The sequence below is a fragment of the Ciconia boyciana genome, chromosome 2 (genome assembly GCF_034638445.1).
Source record: "Ciconia boyciana chromosome 2, ASM3463844v1, whole genome shotgun sequence".
Lineage (NCBI taxonomy): Eukaryota > Metazoa > Chordata > Aves > Ciconiiformes > Ciconiidae > Ciconia > Ciconia boyciana.
The window spans coordinates 59,006,645-59,024,228 of NC_132935.1; the positions used below are offsets into that span (position 1 = coordinate 59,006,645).

At 39.7% G+C, this 17,584-nt stretch overlaps 1 protein-coding gene and 1 long non-coding RNA gene across 9 annotated transcripts in view; both read left to right on the forward strand.

The window, feature by feature from the left end:
• The window catches only part of LDLRAD4 (low density lipoprotein receptor class A domain containing 4), a 289,229-nt gene that overhangs the window by 144,244 nt on the left and 127,401 nt on the right, over positions 1-17,584 (forward strand). The window lies entirely within an intron of this gene.
• On the forward strand, positions 2,296-5,600 carry LOC140647782 (uncharacterized). Of its 2 annotated transcripts, none has more exons than XR_012040958.1 (3): positions 2,296-2,521; positions 3,216-3,323; positions 5,443-5,600. It is a non-coding gene; the product is annotated as an uncharacterized lncRNA (long non-coding RNA). The 2 variants fall into 2 exon arrangements; XR_012040957.1 differs by lacking the exon at positions 2,296-2,521 and adding an exon at positions 2,745-2,923.

The window sequence follows — 17,584 nt, forward strand, 5'->3', positions numbered from 1 at the left end:
AGAAAAAAGATCGAAGCCAGATGGAAAAATAATACAACCATAAACAGTATTTTAAATAAATGAGGATTAGTGATATTTATCATGTTCTGGCTATTAAACAGGCTGTTACATAGTAGAAATCAGTGCTACTTGGTAATAGGAAGAGCATTATTATGAATGTGGCAGTTGGTTGTATTGGGTTATTCCAGTCTTGAAAAAATGTTTCTAGAATACTTGTTGAAGTGAGGTCCCCAGGCCTTAGAGGGATGACATGTTGAATTAAGGAACTTGTGCATGCTTTTGCTCAATGATTTTAATGGGGATCCCTACCAGAGTACACCAGAATATATGTGCTTGAAATGTCCCAGCTGACATGTATTCATTGGCCTCAAATTAGTGACAAAAAGGTACTACAGCTCTATAAGAAGAAAATGAGTGTTAAAAAAAAATGGCTTGAGGAATTTTAAAGCAGGAATTTCTTTCTGGTCACTGTTATGTATCTGTTCTTGCATCTTCTTGCTTGTGCACAGTTTTTGAAGGGGGAGGAAACTCTTGAAAGGAGCCACATGTAAGTGTGTGCTGGTCTACGTCCAAGCATGGTGGCCTGTTTCTCCCTGGGACTGCTCTTGTGTTTACCTAGAGCACATTGGCACTACTGTGGTATGCCTTCCCCTCTGCTGTTTCTTCAAAGAATCCCTTTCTCATATTGTATTCAAACCTTCTATCCTCCTGTGGTGGAAACAATATTAATCTAATTTCACAGTAATATATAGATTGCCCCCAAATGATGTCTAAATAAATAAATTTTCATATGGAAGTTCTGGATCAGTTTATTTAAGCAGTATGTGCCATGTTAGTGATAGCCCGTATTTCCTGGCTACTGAAGCATTTCTCATTTGTGTTCTTGCCAGCAGCCAAATCAGAATGTCTCGTTGGAGCTCATTGTTTAGTTTAGTTACGTTGCATGAGCAGTGGTATAGAAAGATATTTCTTGTGGGTGACCTGCTCCCTGGATCTCGTGATTATAGCAGACGCTATCTCATTGTGTTAGAGGCGTTTAAATCTCCCAGACCTGGTGTTCCTCTCTCCTTGCTATTCTTATCTGGCTCCAGTGTGAAGGCTGTTAATTCAGTCTTTTAAATGTCGCTACTGAACTCAATAAGATGTCTCACGTGTGCAAAGTTAAACAAAATGTATATTTCTGCAGCCCTTTGGTTTTATTAATTTTCCTCTGCTGACTTGTAGGTAGGGTTTCCTTATGCTGCTACATGGGCAATTTAGTCTGTACAGCACAGAGAAATTGGAGGGCAACTGGGGAAAATCTGCACCAGCTCCAAGGTGTGTTAGAGTCTGATTTTAGACAACACAAGCTGCAATCCAGCAAGTTGGTCAAAATACATGCTAAGGCGTTTAAGCCAAACATGTTAAGGTAGCAGCTTGCTTCGTTTACATTGGGATTTTTAACACAGGTTTGGTGATGCATGTTGAAGCATACTTCCCCCTCCTCAGTGAGGACACTCCAAGGTTACTGTGCGTTTCCCTGCAGGTAGCCTCGTGCAAAGTAGCCTGTGTCAACTTTTGGTAGGTCCGCTTACTGTTTTTATTTTTCATCAACTGTGAAGACTTATTGATTGAGATAATGGAGATGACTGTTCTTTTAACACTACCTGGAGGTCGAGGGTGTATTTAACGGCACAAAGCCGTGATAAGAAAAACAAGATGAAGAGTAGGATTTTAAACATTGCAGACTTGGCCTTGGTGGCAGCTTGCCGCTCCACGTGACCTGCAAAATTTGGACTCCGAGGAATTGAAACAATGTGCCTGCTTCTAGCAGGACACAGTTCATTTGTTTGAGCATTTCCCTTTGTTTTGCAATAAATGATCAGCCTGCCTTGTCCTGCTAAAAGTAAATTAGATTTTGAAATGGGAAGCATAGTCTGTTGTCTGTTTGCAGACTGCAGTATCCAAGCCATGTCTAATTGAGAAGGGTTGCAATGGTGGAGATTTTAGTTCTTTAATTTTTTGTTGGAAAACAGTACAGGTAGTTATCTCTGCTGTGATCTGTATGTGTTCGTGGCATATGAAACACAAATATTGACAGGAATGAGAATTTGAAGAAGAATAAAATAAGGGAGAACAAATCCTTCTTGTCATGTGAAAATTATGTCTACATCAAATTTCAAGTTGTCAGCATTGATGGGAGGTGATGTGTCATGGCGGTTTTGGCATAGAAGAGTTTGCTGTAGGAGTTCATTTTCCTCTGCAAGGTAAAAAAACCCAAACAAATCAAATATATAGCTCTCCCTTTCACCACCCCCACCTACTTCTGTCAGCTCTGAGCCTTGTAGGGATCTGCAGGGGGTTGGAGAATGATTCTGTTTTAAAAACAAAAAGCTCAATCAAAGGAAAATATTTTGTTTAAAGAGACCTTTGGCATCCCCCTCTGACTGTGACACCGAATTTGCGCAGATAAAAACAGCTGCTTAGATTTACATTTTGATTGTGCTTCTGCTTTCATGTGTGCCGGGCTGTCCCACTTCAGGTGAAATTTATCCATTTCTTTAAATATTTAGCAGTCTAGCGTTGATGTTAATGAAAGTCTGGCACTGCTATTTTGAGCATTGCAACAATGATAGTAATTTTCAGTGTCAGATTACTGCTTCTCGGAGGAGAAGGGAGATGGGAGGAGGGAAGAGCGAAAAAAAAAATTGTTTCGGGTCTAATAGAGTTTGTCATCAGCCTGGCTGTGCCAGACAGATGGATCATGAATACTGTCTAGACGCTCTCTGCCTGAGTGGAGCTGTGGTCTCTAAGGACAAGCAATGAGACGCCGGCTTAAGTGACTGGGGAAAGTCAGGACGTGCTCCCCTCTAATCAGATAGCGATCCGGGCCGATCCTGCCCCGATGGGCCGGAGGAGAGGCCCCGCTGGTGCTGGGAGCCAGGCAATACTGATCTCGGCTGAAACTTGGCTATCACGGGGCGTCAGGGGGGAAAGGAGAGGGGTGGTGTTACGACGCTATTGATTTTAGCTGCATCTGCCCAGGGACTGCGGGGTGATTTAGCTGGGAGTATAGATCTCGGGAGGGGGTGGATGGGGAGAGCCATCATCTGGCCATAAAGCACATGCATAAAGCTGCTCGGTCACCTGTATTTATTGATTGGTTTAGTCAGAGTATACGCTTGAAAATGCTTATTTACTTGCTTACTTTTTCTTGATTTGGCCCACTTGTTCAGAAGGATTCATCTCTTCTCCCTACCTGGGGCTCCGTATGTCCCCGGCTGTTAAGATGAGGTTACATGAGGCTGCCTACAGTTTGGAAAGGAGAAGCTGTGTTTAACCAGGTGAGACCCGTAGCCTAGGGCAGATCTTGTGCTATTTAGTGATCTCTCATGCTGTTACTTGTCCTTCTCTGTCACTAAGCACAATTAATGATAAGGAAATAAAAATTTCTGATGTAGACAGAGCAATTAATATTTTTTGACTAGTGGAGTTATAACAAAAACTTAATTCGATACATATGCTAACTTACTTAAAAAGCAAGAGGTTATCTGGGTTTTGTATTACAGAATAAGCCATAGCATTCTGGATTTTAGTTCTGTGTATATATAACTAAATATTAGATAGATATTTTTGTTTAGAAAATCCAGTTGGTTTTCAGGCTATAGTGCAGTCTTGTTTCTTAAAGTACCGTAAGCAGATTTGTTTTGAAATCGTTTCACCTTTGCATATTTTTGAAGCACATCATGGAATGTCAGCAATTAATATGAGCTTGAAAATTCGGAAAAAAACCCCAAAACATGAAGGTGAATTTTGTGGTTTCCTTTAATATTTTGTATGTATTTTTTAAAATACTGTATTTCCTGGTGTTTAATAAATGAAGTAGAATGCTGGTCCCATGAATTCTTTAATAAAACTGCAGTTGCATTCAGTAATGCTAGAGTTTACCCATTCTTCATCCGGAGCCTTACAGTATTAGCAACTCGGACAAGCCAGACACACACGTATGTGGCCAATAACGACCATGAAATATGCCGGTACAATGTCAGGTATTTGAATCTGCTTACAAACAGGGCTGAACTCGGCTCCTGCTAAGGAATTTCTGTTTCACAAAGTTTCCAGCTGAACATTAATCATATTTTTACAGTTAATGAGAAAAGAAATAAAAGCTTACAGTGCCCTGCAGATGAAAATGTGGGAATTTCAGTAGCTCTGAAATGCTATATTTTTCATTCACAAAGTACATAAGTCAGTTGTATCACCTTTAATCAAGATCTAGAAACAACATTTGTTAGAACTGTCTGTGTTTGTTCTTCATACACCTTTCATTCACGGCTTCTTCAGTTCCTGTTAACTTTTAGGAAACTTCATCTAGTACTAAAGATTACAGTTTAGTACAATCATGCCTGGTAATGCCTTTGCTTTCTCCTGTCTCCTTTTTCTGCTACTGATTCTGTACAGATGCAGAAGAGAATTTTAAGTGCTCAAAGTGTACAGTGTATTAAAATCTTCATTCAAAGACTGATTTTCATGTATCTGAGAGAGTGGCTAAACTTCAGGCTGGAAATCTCAGAGCAGTAGTGCCAGGCATCAGTTATGATGTGACTTTCTATCTTACAGGTATGCTTGGCTCTGCAAGAGACAGGAGCTCCTTGTGGACCAGTATGAGGCAGGGAAATGGCATCCTACACTCTCTGAGGGCACCCTTTTTCAAGCTGTTTTCTCCACCAGAAGTGCACAGTAGCAAAAATATTTCATAAATGCAGGCCTAAAACTAAAGTACAAAAACCACAGCACAGTATCATACCACAGGCACAATCCTCCCCCTGGAGAGAGGAAGAGAATAAACTGTGAGACAGTTATTTTCAGACATTATTTCACATACAGCTAGTAAGTGCTCAAACGCGACATCAGAAATCATATAGAGTGGAACTGAGCAACTTCTGTTGATTGTCTTTTCAGCCCACATTAATAAGTATTGTTCATTGCTATCCTTCTTCTCTACATTTTCATTTGCAGGGGTCACACTGTACAGTGCACTAGGAGCTGCCTGGCTAAATCTCTGTAAGTTTTAGATGTAGTTGTGAAATCCTCCGGTGTGAATTTTAAAGCCACAGCTCTCCCTGTCATTCATTCACATCAGTTATCACTGGTAAATGCTCATTAGGAACACTGCATTTGTGCTGTGTTTGCATTTGGCTTATAGAAGCCTAGAGGAGCAGTCACAAACTATTTCTTCTGTACAGCATTGGAAGCTGTTCAGGAGCTTAGGTAGTATGAAGATTACTTATATTTTCATATGGTTTAAAGTGTTTCAGAGAACGTGCTTTTGAGGCAGCTTTTTTAAAAATAAAAAATAATTTTAAAAAAACTCACAAAAAAGGGACATGGAGTCAAACTAGACGACCTTCCTTCTCTGGGAATGCTGCAGACTGTGATGTTTGATTGTGTTTCATTCTGCAGATGCATATCAGACCCTTCATCTCCAGAAACTCTTCATCTCCCTGATGAAATGAACCACCTTAATTTTTCTGAAGCAGGCTCATCTTCTCCTTCTGTTTTAAAGTAACAGCTGAGATGAAGATTAATTTGGAGTTTGCTTGTATGTTCTGGTATAAATAAATGCACACTGAAAAATTTCTGTCTGAAATTTCTGTGTAGCTTAACATATAGCATCATGTTGGTGCTCAAAGAAATCCATGCTTTTCAGTGCTCTCTGTGGTCTGTATTGTGTGTGAAATGATGTTTTCCCGTATCATGTATTGTTTAACCAAAGCATGTTGCTTTGGCCATTAGTGTGCAGCTATTTATCTCAGACTGGAAAGTCTGAGAAACCCTATTTTCTCCACAGTTTTGCAAGTGCTTGAAACCGACATAAGCCAGTGTTGGCCCTTGTGGTTGCTCCCTCACTTGTCCCTGTGCAAATGCTTGTGCAGCCACGCAGGAATTGGGTTGGAGACGTGGTCTGGTTCTGATGAACTCTGAAAAACTTCCACTTTGTTTCAGCTAGTGTCATGTCTTTGATTCTCTTCTCAGCTCAACTGTGCAAACTATTCTGCCAGCACAAAGCAGAGGGCAGTGGAAGTGGCTGCATTCAGTGGTGGTTTATCCTTGACTGGTTTAAGGTTTCTGTGAAACTGTAGTGTTACTAAATGCTTTAGTCCTTGCTTAACTAAAGCATATGCTTCAAGACCTTTCCCTGAATACAGGAGAGTTTGGGAATTAAGAGCTAATTGTTGCTTTCCCCCTTCTCCCCCATTCTGAAAATCTCATCATTTGTCACTTTTTTGTTACGGAGAAATGAAACAGAAGAATTAAGCATCAGAAGGGGTCTCTCATGAATGTTCATGGGCTTGGGTTCATTTGGAATGAACCCGTGCTAGTAGAATGTAATATAACATTTCTTTTCAATAACAAAGTCCAGTTTGGCTTAAGACATGGGGCTTTATTGGAATAATGTTAGCTGGTTAAATGAGTTCATAGGAACAGCTGTCCTGGGTCAGATCAAAGGCCCAGCTAGCCCAATATTGAATCTGGCACTGGCCAGTTGCAGATGCTAAGTGGAAGAGTATAAGCAAATTAGATAAACAGTTGTACTTTTCCCAGTAAACCTGGTTCCTTGGAGGAATGCTGCACTGCTCTGAGTGAAGAGCATGGGATTTCTGTCCTGAGATAATTCAGCATTTACAAAGGGCAGGAAATGAGGTGAAGAGAAAATGTCTCATTTCATAAGTGTAAGAACAAGAGAAGATCCATCAACCCTTTGCTAAGCAGTAGATGTGTGGGCACACTGGTTTCTTCTATATTCAGCACACGCTTTTCATGTTAAGGCTTTTTGAATGTAGGACGCAAGCTTGAAAGTGCTGAATTCATGTGAACCTGAAAGACTATTTGCCTGGGTCTTTTCACTTATTTTGTGAGGAACAGATATTTTTAATTTCTCTAAGCTTACTGTTTTTTCTCAGTGGTGTGGGGATTTTTTTGGTTTGTGGTGTTGGGGTTTTTTTGGTCACGATTTGTGGACTGTGTGACACCTTTATATTTAATAGTGAACCGAGTTCATCTTGTGATGAAAGTAGACTTAAATTGGGCTTGGATGTTTAAAAAAAATATACACACAAAGCCTACTGCATGTAGAAAACAGTTGTCACCTGTGACTGTATAGCACACTGGCATCAGATACCGTAGGAGTACATGCGTGCATATTACAGCAGGCTTGCACTCATTTTTGTTTTATTCACACATATGTCTTACGCAAACGTAAGGAGTGAATACAGACTAGTTAGCATTAAGAAATTTATTTAGACCATAAATGAGACAATTGACCAGCTACTTATACTGAGCCACTGTAAGGAGCTAAAGGAAAACAGTAGATCAGGAGAGAGTGAGTTGTTAAATTAATTGCATTTTGTATGTGATAGATTACTTTTCTCTAAGTTAGAATACAGACTAAGAGGCCAGAGAGGGATGTATGTAACACAGCGTTAGTCCAACCATACATGATAAGATCACAGTTCTACTTATCTTTCCAGCAGTATCGCTACACTGGTAGCATCCTCTTTCCTTCTCCTCAGATTTCTCCCTCTTCTTTCCTTCTGTTTCAGTATTGCTGTGTAATAGCTTCATAAAAGTAAGACAGATTCAGGACCTGGGGGGTGTAGAGGTAATAATGACGCACTATGTGAATACTGAGTCTGGCACCTAGTAGCACCTTGATAGAAATAGAAAGCTGTGATCACAGTATTAAAATATGCTAACAAGCTGAAGGAGCTAATGGTCTCAATTTTTACAGTGCAGATGTTCATCCGGCACTTGTGCTGAATGCAATAACAAATGTGTGGGGGCTGATGGTGATATTATTGTGTTCTTGGCAGCACAATCCTCCAAAACAATCTTTCCTTTCTTTTATATTTTACCAAGGTTTAGAATGTTCTTTTTTGTGGTCTAAGATAACGAATGTAAGTGTGTGTAAACAAATGGGTATGACTAAGGCCGGTTGTCTTTATTCAAACAGGGGGTTCTATGAGAATGGGTGCGCTGCTGTATGTGATGGTGGGAATCTGTTTCTCAGTTCTTGGATAGTTCATGCTCTGCATCTCCTACTAAATTTCAGATAGTTTTATTGTTGTTGGTTTCGAAACCTATCTCATCTGGCCAGAATAAACCATATCCTTTGGGAAACTGTAGAGCCACAGTCTGATATAAGGGTCATCTCCAGGTCGTTTCCAGAGGAGAGTTGGTAGTCTCCTGGAGAACAGTCACAGTGGCCTGTATTCCAGTCCAGTACCTCAGCCTGGCCACCCATCTCATGATACTTCACATATTCAGTCTCTTCATGTTCAATGCTTTGCAGCTAATGCGAAGAATGATACTGCTATCTTGCAGAACCTTTCAGTGGTTTCAATAGGAAACAATCTTGACTTCTTTCCAGCAAATTCAGATATTCCAGAAGAAATTACCATTTGTACCAGTCAAAGATTTGCTAGACAATGTCGGAAATCAGTATGTTGCAAACCTGCTCTTTTTTTTCCCCTCCCTGTGACAAAGGTACTGGCTTGTTTGTTTTAATTACCAGGATGAAAGGTAAATGTGGCTTTTATTTGTAATAAGCTGCAGCTCTCACTGTGAATACCTGTCACTTTTGATAGGCTATTACAATGCAGATGATCAGTCAACTGGCCGGGAATATTTGGGGCTGGCGGTGCTCCTCCAGCAAATGCATTTACTGTGCTATATAACACAGGTTTCAAACCACGTCCCCTTTTGACAAGCCTGTTCTATAATGTATGAGAAAAGGAAGTTCCGCTGATGCTAGAAAGCTAGAGAAAGGACTGAAATGATATGAAGAATGGAAGACTTGGTGATCAGTGAGTAGGTCTTGCCAACAATTCCAGGTTTGCTTGGCATCTCTGCCACAGACTTCCTGTGTAATCCTGAAGAAATCGTTATTGGTTTTCTGCCTTAATTTCTTTATTTATAAAATGGAGATAATGATGTTCATCTACTTTGCAGAAGTAATAAAGGAAGATGAATTTTTACGTGGTTGAAGAAACATGCAAAGAGATGTTAAGCTGTAATAACCTCAGAAAAATTGGTGTTATACTGGAAAAAATACAATGATAAGCCAACAGTGGGAATTTTAAAAAAAAGTTTAGAAATTATGTGCTTTATGTTGTATATTAACATTAGCACATACTGTCCAATATTAATAAGTTTATCTTTAATTTTTCACTTGTGTGTCAACATCTAAGAGCAAGGAAATGGATATGCTAAATAGTTTCTAAGTAGGTACATAAGAAGTCAATTTGCATTAAAATGTGACTAGAGACAGAAGAATAGGGGTGAGGTTTCATCAGTCAACTATAATTACACAATTGGAGCAGAATATCTTAAAAAATGGTGAATGTAATGCAATGTAATGATATTTGGTTGTGTGTTAGTGAAGTCTGAAGAGGAATATCAGAAGGATTTAATCAAATGAGGTCAGCAGTCAACAGAATGATGGATGAAATTCCATCTTGATTAATGCAAAGTAATTCATACTGGAGGGGAATGTATTTGCTATTAATACAGTTTATCGGATCCTAATTAATTGTGTAATTTAAGGAAAAGGACCAAAGCATCACTATGAAGGACTGAATGAAGACCTCTTTAGAGAATATAATTGCGGTCAGATAAAATATTTTGAATCAATAAAAACAGGATGTGAAATGTTAGGATGCCATTACATAAATCAGCATTTCACCTTTAGCTAGAACGCTGTGTTCAAGTGTTGCTGCAGCACAGCAACATGCTGTGGATGTAGAAAACACAGGAAAACAGCAGAAAGAAGTTGTGAACAGACTTTGGTATGAATAGAGACCACAAAGTTTGGAATTGTTTACTTTTGAGTGTAGGTAAAGAGTGGGGAAATAAAAAGGTACACAGAACTACGGGTGTTGAACAGAAAGGTGGGTCAGGAACTTAGGCTGTGTCGTAAGATTAGAAGATTGCTCAGTGCAATTCAAAGCTGATAAAGAATTTTTTTCATACATCCTGTCTTTAGGCTGTAGACCTCATTACTGTGCAATGTCATTGAGGCAAGAATTTAGCAATATTTAAAGAAAGGAAGCCTCTGAACACTGAGTCCACTTGTGCATAACCTATCCAGAGAGGAGTAGTTAGGAAACGTATAAGGCTGAGATTTCAGGCATCAAACTTATTTCTAACTGTAAGATTGGGTTGAGAGCTTGAGAGGACATTTCCTCAGTCTTTTGGAGAACTGAACATCCTCATCCAGGAGGACAGCGCGTAGGTTCCCACGTGTGGTGTGAAACTGAAGTCCATAGTAAGTGGCTTGGAATAGTGTTTGCATTTTGCTATGATAAAAGTCCTTATGTGTGGTTTCCCTGACTTAAGTAATTACTGATATTGCATGTAACAGCCTTCCGTCATCTCTTATAAAGCAGAAATCTGGACTGTCGTGTATATCTTTTTCATAGAAGGTGGTTAACTAGCGAGGCTGGCACAACGAGTTGCTCAACAAGTGAAAACTGTGGTATCTCTGCCAGCCGGTGCTGGATTACCTATTGCACACCAGGCTCTAGCCCTGGGAGGGGTGTTGAGCACATCCCCAGCGCAGGAGAGGACACTGACGGGAAACGTGTACTAGGAATTGCAGAGGAAGCTGGTTTAAGCAAGCAAGGTTTAAAATTAAATGTGTTGCAATGTGGATTGGTATTTGATTCTTTAAAGCTTCCTACAGCCCTTCTGCCCATTAGGCTCGTGTAGTTAATAAACCAGACCTTCAGAAATGTCTAGTCCTTAAACAGTACTGAACTCCATACATAAGTATGGAGTTCCATACATAATCCATGGAAATCCATACATAAATGTTCAACAGTAGTGGACAACACTTGTAGATCTTCTCTTCTTGCAGGAGGCGATAACAGTTTCTATGCTTATTTCAACACAAGCCATCTATTAATTAGGACTTTCAGAGAGAAATGTGTGTAGGCTGTGAACATGCAGAGTGATGCAGAGAGGTGGGAAACAGATGTATGGTCATATATGCACCAGCCAGCTATTACTCAGATACCATCCGTCTGCTAATTAGCGGCTGGGATGTTGAATAACATTGGTGTTTGTGTGATTGCTTGAGTGCAGTCCTGCGTCTGGTTTTCACACTTGTCTTAATCTCTACATGGTACCATAACTAACATGCTTCAATTAAAATTGTTTTGAAAGAGAGGTATCTAGAACTTCCTTGTTATAACAGATTAATTTCTTGGTGTAGGTTACTGTAAGTCTAGGGCCATCAGCTTTTTGTACCCTTGCAGGGACAGCACTGGGTTAACACTGGAGACTTTTTTGCTTCCTGTCATGCTAATGAACCCAGTGTGTGCCCTCACCTTTAAACTACCCCCTTGATGATTCTCACTGTACCTCTTTCAGTGAAGCTTCAGCAAAGAGCAGCCGGTTTCTGAACTGCCACAGCTGGGGGAAGTATGCAGTAACGTTACCTGTATGATGAACGGCTTCTTAGGAAAACTATTGCAATTTCTCTAAAGCTCGTATTTTACTGTATTATCTCTAAGAATTTCAGTACAAAGTATTAGTATTTCCATTTGCTATACATCCTAAAAATGCATGCATGCATGCACACACATGTATATATATTCTAGAACAGTGTTTTTACTTTTGTGAAGTCCAGATCTGTGATACATTTCAGCCCTGCCCATCATTATAGGAACAGGCAGTAACAGACAGCACAGTTAGTGTTGCTACACTGGGGTCGTAAGTTATCTACTACTCTGTGCTGCTCTGTATTCCAGGTAAAAGGCACATCTGTAGATGAGAAAGAGCGACTCCTAATTTGCTGCCAGAACATAAACACAGAGATGATTTTTCTGATCCAGTTTCTGCATTTGTAAAATGTTTCTCACACTTCCTTGAAACAACTTCCTCCTTTATCCTTATGAAAAAGCTTGTGAATTAGAAAAGCACTTCTAATCCTCCAGGTAGCTGGGGAAATAACCCCTCTTTCCCCCCCTCCCCTTCTCCCCCTCCTTACCTTCCCTCCCCACAGAATGCTAAAACATTGTTTTTCCTCCCACAGTTGAAAGGTGTGTTTTGCAGAACACAGATGAGATATTTGTTGGCTAGCAAAAAATAAAGTGAAACAAGAGACATGTCTTTCAAGTACAAATGGGGCTTGAGAGATCTCTGTTGGAAAGCCTAATTTCTACATGAGCACAACTGTTTCTCCATATTGCCTGGAACACTTCAGTTACATATTTGGCTACACTTTCTATTATGGATTCTATAAAGACATCATTTGTCAACCTAATAACTGTGTACAAAAATGTTTATGCGCAATAAAAATGGATTTCAGAGCTCTTTGAATTGCACCCACAGATACAAAATTTTGCAGTACTTTGCAATATACTGAGCTGGATTAGATGATAGTAATAATTAGGATTCCTTTCTCCATTCTGAACTTAACTACTTGTTTGAACCATAGCAGTTAGATTTTTTTTTTAATTATTTTTTTTTAGTATTTCTAATTTTTGGCCTCTCTAGTGAGGAAGCCAAAGTATTATTTCACTGTCAAGACCTTGCTTGCAGAGCGTGGTTTTCATGACACTGATGGTCTCTGACGTTTATAGAAATTCTTTTCTTTAATTATGTCATATATAAGCCATATTCAAAAAGTACGTTTGTCCCCGATTTCACGGCAGTTAAGTTGCTTAAGTAGGAGCTGGACACACATACAACTTTTTATATGTGACCATAGTAGCTATTTAAACTAAGGATTTAAGTAGACAGAATGTAATTATCCCCATTGCAATACTAATACACAAGGGGAAAATGCCATAGGATTTTGTAATAGCGACAAGTGGTCAAGACATTACATTTATGCTTTGCTAGTTTTACCAGCTGTGTCTCATTCCATTATTCATACACACAGACAGACACACACCTCTCTTCTAATTAATTATAGTTTTGGACCAGTGGGGGAAAAAAAACAACTCCAGAGGTGGTTTTCCAGAGAAAATCTGATTAGAGTGGGGCCACCAACCACTAGAAATCTGCAGATGTAAAACAGCTTTTTGAGATTTAAAAATCTGTGTTCATCACATAAATCTGAGAAAGAAATGCAGTTACTGGGATTTTCTTAGTGATCTGCTTATCTCTGTAAAAAAAAAAAGAAAAGATCAGAAAAATGCTTTGGGTTTTCTGCCTCTTTTTGTGCATGAAGCTGCATCTATGCATGAATCATGGTGATAAAACATTACTCTGTGGGAAACAAGCGGAAGGCACGGGCACCATGTGTTGGAAACCAGGGTTTAAGTGTTACTTACAAATGGACAGGTAGAGGTGATGATCCCACATAACTTGCATTCCTAAACTGTTGCTCTTTAAAAAACGCCTTACTTTCCACATGGCATGATATTTCCACACTGACGATGCATCACTCTGCAGTGAAGTACAGTATTGTGAGGGAGAGCTTGCTGACCATAAACACGGTGAAATTTAACTGAAATGAGAACAGCTATAAGTACACAAGTGTTTGAAGATTGTAGCATAGCGTTGGGTTTTGTTTTTTTTTTCCTTCTTTGATACGGGCCTGGGATAGAAGATGGTCTTTTAAAGGTACTTGGATATAAATAGGAGCAAGCATGTAATTCTTTCAGTTGCAGAGGTATTTCTTTTCCATGTGATTGAATCACTTGGCCTCCTGAAGGCATCAGCCCTGGTCTCTGAATCCTACCACTGGCCTATGAATCTTGTCAATGTCTTTTATAAACAGGAATCAAAGCAACATCTTGACTCTGTAGCCTCCATTTGATTCCTTCACAGGCTGTTTGCTGGGCCTGCCAGCCCTTGGCAGCCATAGCATATTGAAAGTAGGCATGGATAAAACATGTTGTATTTCATGGACGTGAAGCCCTCACCTTGCACTGCAGTTTTACACAATATTTCCACTGCTTATACGAGTAACTGTGTTTTGCCAGAGCTTTTCATTTGTTACATTACGTGTTTATAGCGTACATGGCCTGGAGGAGGTCCCTTTAGCTGACCTTAAAAGACTTGAGGCTTCCACAAAATACTACATTGACATATTAAAACAGTGACAATCCTTAGAAGAAGTAGCTGGGCCTTTTAGGTGTGTCCATGAAGGATGGAGAAACAGGGATAATACTAGTCTGTGAGCAAACAGATTGGGTGAGATTTGGTAGAGAGACTGGAAGATGGATAACTTGTGGTAGGCAGAGCAAGGCTGCCTGACGAGTCAGTCGCTGGGAAGAAAGCAGGAGGTGTGGCAGGTTGTGGGAAGAAAAAGTTGCTGGATTTCCCAAAGACATCGCCCTGCCTTGCGTAGCCATCGCTGTCCGAAACTCACTGCACGTGCACCTGTTCCCAGCCGCCCTTCCTGCTGGTTGTCTTGAAGTCAGTTCGTTATAACTCCCTGGGATTTTTGGTTCCTACTATTTCTGCAGGAATTCCGTAGGTAAAGCCTAACAGTCAGCTTTGAGCCCCTAACAGGGGCTCATGGTGCTGGGCTTACCATCAGCTGCTCTGCATGTGTGCATTAATAGGAAGGATGTTGCTCCAGGTGGAGCACCGCAGATTCCCGTTTATTCAGATACAGGGTATTTAGAGCACCTGTCTGTACTTGCTGTGTTTTCATGAAGAAAACAAGAAGCAATAATCCATCGTTTTAAAAACCAGTAAAAGCAATTGGGAAATTAAGTGGTACAGGATTAGGGTCCTAATTGCTCATATATGGTATCTCAGCTCAGGTTAGTGGTGAAAATAGACTTCATTCTTTCGTACATGGCATCATTCCTTTCACTCCTAAATTAGGCAGTGATTAAAAAGATCTGTAACTGGAGTTGTCTGGGGCCCTTTGATAGGGCTGGATGGGAAGAACCTCGCACTGAAATTATATGCATTGTGAACTGAGTCCAAAGGAGCTTCACTGATTTAGCCCTGCTGGATATCTAATTAGTCATCTTCTCTGTTACTTTCATAAGTCCTAAATATTGAGAACATTCCTAAATTAAGAAAGAAAAGAAAAGAAAAAAAAAGAAAGGAAGTGTTTCAAGCATTGAGTGTATTTCAGACCTATGGTTAACTGGCAAATTAAATACCAGGGACCTGGCAGGGTGTACATGGCTCCGGTTTAGCTGCAGCTCTGTTGGCCATGCTGATGGGCCTGAGGAAGAGGAAGAAGAGAAGGTAGAGGTTATTGCCACCATTGGTGGTGGGGAGGGTTAAATAGCATGAATGTGGAGGAAGTTGTGCTTTAATAGTATTTGTGTTTGTAGTATGAGTTGCTTCATATCTTCAGTTATGTCAGCAAATCTAGTACAAGGGGTTACTATTTTTCATTTTAATTCCAAAAGAAGTTGAGAACTAAATGCATGGAGTGCATCCAGGGAGGCCTTTTTAGTGTGGACATTCAGAGTAGCAAAATTGATACGTGATAGCATAAGGGAGGCTCTTTTAAAATGTTTCTTGATGTAGTTAATACGTGTCACAGTAAATCTGTATATTGGATAAGGGTCAGTAAATTCCAGGTTGGGAGAGAAGGATGTAAGGAATTGCTGATTGTAGGATAATGCTACAGTATCTCTTAGTGAACAGATACACTGACAACTTGAACTAATGCTGAAAATAAACGCATTGAAAACAAATAGTATCGTGGTACCAGTTGTGAGGAGTTGAATTCATGCTTGTAAGTAGAAGTACTAAACTCAGTAAATTGCTTTCCTCTCACTGAGTCATACCTCCTGTTTTGGCTGCACATTGCTGAGGAAAGCAGTGAAAGGGGCTCATGAGATCCGACTACGTCTCCTTCATTTCAGTTGGCACCAAGGCTGGAACTAGCCAGTGGTCTCCCCTCCTTCTTGCTTCCTGCCATCTTTTGATGTTTTGCCTCCTAAAATCCTTTTAACCAAATCAATCCACTTCCTTCTGTTCCAACTATGGGTGTCACGACGTCCGCTGACATCTGGAAGTTTGACAGCTTTGAGCTTCCTCGCTTTCACTCAGGCACTTGGAGAGGGACAACAAAACCAGCAAGGCAGATAAAAGGAGTCATTTAGACTTTGGTTTCAGATAAAAGAATCAAGTTTGGTGACATATTCCAGTCTAACAGTATTGCTTCTGTTCTTTGTGGCAAAATATATTAGAATAAAACGAACAAAGAAGTATTCAGTGGTGTATCTGCTAGATTTTTATCCTGCCCTGCGTGGTACGCCAGGTTTTGAGGCATGGGAAGTTTAATGCAAAAAATGACCTGTCAGTTTGTCTCCCTTCTCCCTCTTCTTCCTCTTCTCCCTTCCCACTCGCCTGTACTTTGAAATCATCCCCCCTGGCCGCTGTAGGAGGGGTTTTCAGGAGCCAGTTCAGGGGCAAAGTCTGGATTTTATAGACCCATGTCAGGTCACGGGTTACTTTGCATGAATGCGCCACTGTCTGATGAGCAGTTCCAGCCTAAAAAGATTTATATCTTCTTTATAAATGTATTTATATTATTTAAACTTTATATTATCTCCCCAACAAGCGGTAGTCTCCACAGTGTGCTGGAAGGGGCTGTGTCTACTGAAGAGCCCTATAGAGCTAGAACTCTGCTTAAAAAATACCTGCTTTATCATGAAGAGCTATTTTTCTGGAAGCTTAAGAAGTTTTTTTGGAGAAGGTCATTTGGGTCGGTACTAAATTGAGCTGAGTTCTACAGATTTTTTCCACAAAACATAATACAAACCTTGTACGTTCACAGTGATAAGTCAAATGTTACAGCGAGCTGAAGGAGGGATTTGTACTCCGGGAAATTGAGCTCAAATGAAGCTTGGTATGTTGTTATAGGTCTTCTCAGAAATGGGGTTCATTCGGCATGTGTAGTTAAATTCTCCAGGATAGCACTTATTCTTAGAAATAGATAGTAATTAAACTGCTAAGTTGAAAAGGGCATGAGAGGAAAAGAGGGAGAAAAAAAACCTCAAAGAATTTTAGAGAGCGTCAGATGAAGTTCATTTACGCAAAAGGACGACACAATAAAGATAAACTAAATACTACTATAAACAAACTAATAAACTAATTTTAATTAAAATTAAGCTAATATTTATTAACATTAATACTTAATGCTAGCATGTATTATATGTGATATATTTAATATTAAATATTCATTAATGTAAAACTATTAATAATTATTAAAACCTACTGTTGAATGAAGCCACATGGATCTTCAAAAGCAGGTTTTGGACTTGTTTTCCTAATTCTGCTGAAATAGTAGGTGTTGCTGTCCCAAGTTTCTCATAAAACTAGTTTTTGTATGTAAAATTTTTTACTTTTCTATCCAGTTGGATTTAGGTCCTCTTCATTGCTCATGCAGAACTGGATTTGTACTTCCTACACCATGCCTACATCAGAGTGTTCTGGTTCAGCAGGTTTTAGTCATTCAGTCCAGGAGAAAAGCCTTGGAATTGGTTTCTTTGAATTCTTCTTAACGATTTTCAATAAAATGAGCACAATTGATTTCTTCCTTTGTTCTCTTCTTGGAAAACTCCATTGCATCTATGTTGTTTGGATTTCATTTCTCTCTTTAGATCTGCCT